The sequence below is a fragment of the Pinus tabuliformis genome, chromosome Q, assembly GCF_031772625.1.
Source record: "Pinus tabuliformis cultivar Carrire ecotype Pingquan chromosome Q, CPIR1, whole genome shotgun sequence".
Classification (NCBI taxonomy): Eukaryota; Viridiplantae; Streptophyta; class Pinopsida; order Pinales; family Pinaceae; genus Pinus; species Pinus tabuliformis.
The window spans coordinates 494,297,181-494,304,232 of NC_142296.1; positions in this window are offsets into that span (position 1 = coordinate 494,297,181).

Genomic DNA, 7,052 nt, shown 5'->3' on the forward strand with positions numbered 1-7,052 from the left:
GAGCGTACAGTTTCAGTGGATCCACGGGGCGTGTCATTGGGTGGAGGAGGACCCATGGAGATATTGTTACAACTTCTCCAGACTCAATGAATCAGTTGGCATCGATGTGGAATGTTTAGCAAAGTAGTGTGAAGCAACATCTAGGAGAGCACCAACACCAACACCAGTAGAGGTAAACATACCAGCGCATGGCAAAGGCAAGAGGAAGGTGGTCAACAGCACAGAGGTAGAGGAATAGAGAAGGAGTTGCATGAGTCGGAGGAGCAACTCCAGAAGTAACAGGAGGTGTGCAGAAAAGAGAAGGAAGTGCATCAAGAACAGGTATAACAGGGGGTACAACATGTACAAATAGATGAAACTGCACCCGTATAGGTAGTCGAATCATCCGGATAGATGGCACCAAGTAGGCAGGGTGAGCAGTCATAGGAGTAGGACTTTGCTAAAGAGATTGAACAAGAACTTGAGCAGATGGATATGGATATGGAGCAACAAAAGTTAGAGCAAGTCATCGACCTCATGCCTCTCCACCAAGAGGTCGACCCACAAGCTTCACCAGATCCGAAAGCGAAGAAAGTTCCAAGCGACCAAGGAGACACTGAGATCCTTGGAGTCAATCTGGAGGGAGAGATGCATAACATCTAATTCAATGAGTCCCTACATAGAGTTGTGAAAACTTGCAAAGTTTCAACTCTGGATGATCACACATCTCCTGCACAATTTTAGGAATGAGTGATCATGTCTGACGTGCGCAAGCATCCAACAGCATTGGCCAATGCTACCAGAGCATATGCCAAAGCCACTAGCTCGAGTGTTCACTTCTTAATAGTTTATAACGAGTGAATGGCTAAGGAGTTATAGATGGCCAAGAAGGGAGGAGAATTGGCTACAACATCCTCCCGAGCAAAGGTGAAGAAGGAAATACTGGATGAATTATTGTCCCTTGACACATTCATGCGAGCGTTGTATTCCAAGTCTGGTATCGTTCATAAGGCAGTTGTCCATCTCAACCGCTGGCAGCAGTGATGTGCAAGGAGAGCATGTATCTTATCGAACGTGCATGTTGTTGTTGATTACATGCAAACATGGATAATGAGATACAAGGGAGGCTCATTACACTTGCCCAAGATGATGAAGCCCAGAGCGGTCGAGCTGAAGGCACGCATCCAGAGTCAGATCCGGAACTATTAATATCTCTCGTGCATGAGTATTCAGGAGTATGGATGTTTTTGTGCACGCACACACTCACCCATCTATTGGGACACTCACCCAAGCAAAGACAAAGGCACAAGTCCAACTAGAGCTTGACTTGTACTTTGACGAGTTGATGTGCATAGCCACCAGCCCAAACTTGCTGACCAGTGCAGAAACCATGCATAAATATGTTGTTGGTTTGGTCGCACTCAAGACAATGATGCGCATGTTATCAGACGAGTTGGATAGAGGAGCTCGACCATTTTACCCGGATGTTATGGAGGCAAGAGTTCATTTCCAAAAGGATGTCACCTTAGAGTACACAGACACCATCACGGACTACCACACATGGCATCAGTTTTCCACCGTCGACCATTGTGAGGATGTTGAAGAGCTGGTCTTCCCACAGTTTTCCAAGTCATAGTGATGTCTTGCATGGCTTTCTCAAGCCTCTATTTTCTCACATGGGTACATGTGTAGATTGTATGTCATGTCTTGTCAAGTGGAAGTTCAAGTGTCGATAGTTTAATGTAACATTCATATAGCATATGAAGATTCATGAGGATATATGAATAGTCACAAAGGGGAATGTCAAGGGCCACCCCACCCTTTGCTATATATAGTCCCTCATAACTCATTGTAAATGATTTTGGTGAGCCAAGCTTCCAATAGGAGTATCTTAGAGAGAGCTTGGATAGTATTGTAACGATCCTTGGCTTCTCCACTATGCAGATCTAGTATAGCTCTTTGGAGGAGCAGGGGGCAGTGACTACAATGTTTTGTTGTCGGAACTAGTGGTTGGTCATGGTTGTATTGTATGACTAGAACTTACACTTCTTAATATAACAGAGCCAGCAAGTTTCATGCATATGTCGTATTGTATTTCAGCTATCTTGTTTACTCTAAATGATATATGTATATGTTTGCTTACCCATGCATGTGTAGCTAATTTTTGTATATGTATATATGAATCTTACTGAAATGTGTTGTTGGTTTAACCATCACTTTCGATTGCTCGCCTACTTACCTTCCATGTTGTGATGCATCTTTTCTCGTGTGTTCCCTTCTTAACTACGTGCTTTCATAGGGTTCCAAGGGGTGCACTCACCTCACCCCCCGTGTGTTAGAACTGCTCATGTACCTTCCTTGACTTGCCACATATGTCACACCCTTGATACCAATAGGGACATCTTACTTGCCTCTATGTGAAACCACATCCAAGGCGATACCATACGACCCACTGCTGGGACTCCTACACCAAATAGTCTGAGGTCTAGTTGGGACTTCTTATCGGGGAGATCCCTTGACATGTTAGCAAGTCTTGCACCATCAATAGTTGGATAGTTTACAACTCATTTATATCATAATAATATTATTCTTATGAGATTAATAAAAAAAACAAATTAAACCACACTTTCAAAAACAAATTCTTTAAATTGATACTTATATCTATGGTTACTCTTTTATTCCTTTGGCTCCATACGTAATAACTCCAACTCGCAGTCTTTACTGAAAAACCCTCCTCGTGTTCATGTTCTAGTGAGTTTCTACATCAATCAAGCTTTGTCTTTACCAAATAATCTTGCTCATGCTCACATCCCATTAAGAATGGGGCATATTTATTTTTTGGCCAAAAGGTTACATTGAGAAGGGGGTGGTGAATTAGTGTGAAATATGTTGGCTTGATGGGGCTTGACCTAGGTTCAGCGTTATCTGCGCCAACCAAAAAAACCCTAAATTGTTGTCCCTTTCGGAAACAACCTACGTAGCACAGGTTGCAGTGTCACCCAAAGTAGTATTGGGGGATGCTAGAACCAAGTTTATGCATCCAGAGGCCTGTGTGATGGTTTCCTGAAGTTCTTATGGCTTAGATCTGCCTTCACATAGATCTAATCCTTTCGACAGATAACTAATGCAAATTTAACTAAATTACATCCAGATCTTCGTGAAGGTACTTAGTTGTAATTATTATGCATAAATATTATAGATCTACTAGGTTTGCGAAGTAAATAAGCATTCATTCATATAAAACACATTACAGAGTGAAGATACATAAACTTTGCAGAAGTAATTAAAAGGACATAGATGCTTCAGTTTCAGCTCAAAATAGTCTTTATTAGATAGAAATGTTTAGATAAAGACTTCTTATCCTTACGGACTTAGCAGCAGGGGGCCGCGCACTCAGCCTATAGACTTACCAAGGTCTTTGTGAACTCAGCTGCATGAGCCTTCCCCTTTCGCCTAAGTACAGGAAAGACACGTTTCCTTCCTTAGCACCTTGCCCTTACAATGATTCTTCAAGTTCAGTTCTCTTCTAAGACTCACTATGATTCAACTTTATATAGCCTTTGCTTTACAATACCATGGTTCGTGGACCATGTACATGTCTCAAAATAACTATATCAAGTACCCAACTAAGGGACTAAAGCCTCGTTAACTCCTACAAACTTCGTGCCCTGCTTCCACATTTCCTGGAGACTTTACATTCGCTACTAAAGATAATACAAAATTGACTCAAAACTTAACAAAATTGACCCAGGGACCCCATCCCAACAGGCCCCCAACACAAATTGGGTGACTCGCCATCAAGTCACTCAGTTAGTGCCTCTATCTTGTTGTAGAGGTCACTAAACGCCATCTTTAACACAACTATGTCGGCAGAACCTTGCACCGCATCTTGTTGCACTTCCTCTACCATTTTTCTATAGTTGGCCCCTCCATCACGAGGCATAGTAGACTCAAAGTTTCTATAGTTGGCCCCTCCATCGCGAGGCGCATCATCCTTTGAGTCTGCTGTAGTGTCTTCAATTTTTCTTGGACTGACAGAGTAAGCTAACTTGCTTCCTATGTCCAAGGCTATATTTTGGCCTTTAAGACAACCTATTTCCTTTGCATATCCTCAATCTATGTTTGAAGTAGTTTTCCTTCTGTTAGGCGAGCGAAGTGCTGGACTAGCGCCAACGTGCGCATAGTCATCCTCAATTCATCAAACTGTCGCTACAGCTCCCTGATATCTATTCCAACTTTCTTCAGGTTCCAGTCCTCCTACAAATTCATCCATAGTTCCATTACCTGCTCGAAGATCACTGTGCAGCCTGTGACGGATGCATCTAAAGTGGCCATACTTTATTTGATAGCTGCTTCACATTGTTCCCTGACTTCTAGCGGAGTTGTTGGTTGCAATTTCAACTCAAGCTCTGAGATCTTCATTTGGAGCTCAAATGTTACTCTGTTGACCTCATCCTTTGATTCTCTGACTGCGGTAGCCAACTATCAAATCTTCATTGCTGCTGCTACATCTTCTGGAATGTGAAGTTCTGGTAGTGTCTGGCATGCCTGTGTTATTTTCACCTCCAGACTATGGCTTCGCACGGCCAATTCTTCCTTTTCCTTCAACACCTGAACCTTTTCTGCAAAAAAATTCTCATTATTCATCTTGACTTCGCTGATAACTGATAGTGCACACTGCTCCCTGATCATGAGCTCATCTAAGACCTCTTAATGAAGCAGGTGGAGGGTCTGAATAGGCAGCGCAACTAAGTTGACACCAACATATTTTATCTGTCTGATTTGGGTGTTTTCTTCATTTTCTTCTATGCGTAGTGAACCGTCTGGTAGAGGAATAACCCTAAGGTCCAGAGTTTTGTCTATGTCTTGCACCGACGTGCTCGCTTTCTACATGCTTGCTTGAATCTTGCTTGCCTGTCCCACTCTCACCTTAATTCGACATATTTGAATCTACAACTCACACAGATCCTTCTGCATGCTCCCCAGTGTTTGCATGTACTTTTTCTCGAACGATGTCCACAACTCTGTCATTGTGTAATGGACCTTATCTCTAATCTCATACGAGTCCCCCTCAGTGAGGACCATTGGATCTGTGTGGGCATGCTTGTCTAATTTCTGCTTCTTCCTAGGTCTAGAAGTCATTTCCTTGGTCTACTTTTGCAATTTAAAGGGAGTACTTTGCTCCTCGCCACCACCTCCTTCCTCCTCGGACCCTTCCTTGTCCGCAATATGTTGAGAAGAAGACTCCTCAACTTCCAATGTGGCATCCTTCGCAGTGCGTTCCTTATCAACGGTTGCCTTAGCAGCAACTTCTTTCTTTTCCTGTGCTACTTTTTCTTGGGTTGCGGCCTGCTCAACCTCTTTCTTTTTCTACATTTCTTTCTCTCAAGGAGCAGCCTACACAACTTTCTTTTTCTTCTACGCTATTGTGTCCTGCGCGAAGGAACTTTCCGCGACCATGCTAGTTCCTACACCAATATCTGATGGTTGCCACCAGTCACTTGGCTATTTTCCCACGACTTCATGTACATCTGTGTGAGTGACTAGGTATGGCAACTTGCATCATACTTTCTTAGGATCTCGCCTCGCGTAGATGGAAACGTTGTGAAAATCTGTTTTAAACTTCACGTATGCCTCCAATTGCCCAAACATTGTTGGTGATAGCCTTGGCCTCTAGCTGATCATGGTGCAAAGGTCCATCTCGACCAGCACCCAAAACACTTTTGTCTCCATGACCCTCTCTGGGTCCTTCGGTGCCCATAGCGAAGAAAAATTCATGTCCTATGGTAAATCATCGTCCTGTGGAGGGAACTGGTTTCCCTCTATGAGCCTCCACGCGACAAGGGAAATCAATAACATTAGCCAAGCATAATGGAATCCCTTTCCATCGTCCTGTGCTTCGTGACAATTCGACAGGAACCATTTTTTGGCTTGATGGGGCTTGACCCAGGTTTAGTGTTATCTACACCAACCAACAAAACCCTAAATTGTTGGCCCTTTTGGAAACAACCTACATAGCGCAGGTTGCAGTCTCACCTGAAGCAATATTGGGGGATGTTAGAACTAGGTTTCTGCATCTAGAGGCATGTGTGATGGTTTCCTGAAGTTCTTACAGCTTAGATATGCCGTTGCACAGATCTAATCCTTTCGACATATAACTACTACAAATTTAACTAAATGACATCTAGATCTTCGCGAAGGTACTTAGTTGTAATTATTATGCATAAAGATTATAGATCTACTAGGTTCACGCACTAAATAAGAATTCATTCATATAAAACACATTACAGAGTGAAGATACATAAACTTTGCAAAAGTAATTGAAAGGACACATATGCTTCAGTTTCGGCCAAAATGGTCTTTATTAGATATAAAAGTCTAGATACAGACTTCTTATCCCTGCACACTCAGCTGCAAGGGCCCACACACTCAACTTGCGGACTTACCAAGGTCTCTGCACACTCAACTGTAGGAGCCTTCCCCTTTCACCTAAGTATAGGAAACAAACCTTTCCTGCCTTAGCACCTTGCCCTTACAATGATTCTTCAAGTTGAGCTCCCTTCTAAGATTCCATATGACTCAACTTTATACAGCCTTTTATTTACAATACCATGATCCGTGGACCATGGGCGAGTCTCAATACAACTTTATCACCTACCCAACTAAGGGACTAAAGCCCCTTTAACTCCTACTAGCTTCACACTCCACTTCCACATTTCATGGAGACTTTACATTCGCTACAAAAGATAATAAAAAATTGACTCAAAACTTAACAAAATTGACCCCAAGGACCCCATCCCAACAATATCAATTTTATAATTTCACAACTTCTCTTTGTCATACAACCATATAGAAATGAACCATAAGAATTATATCGTCAACTATAACAATTCATCATCGTATCAGTGACATATCAATAAGCTATCAACAACACAAGAATCCATCACATCACAAGGAGACACAAGTTTTTATGTGGAAACCCATACAAGAGAAAACCACCAATCTTCTTCTTCTTTATCTTCAATTCATTTACATTAATTTGCAATAATAACTACTTGTATAGCCAAGACTTG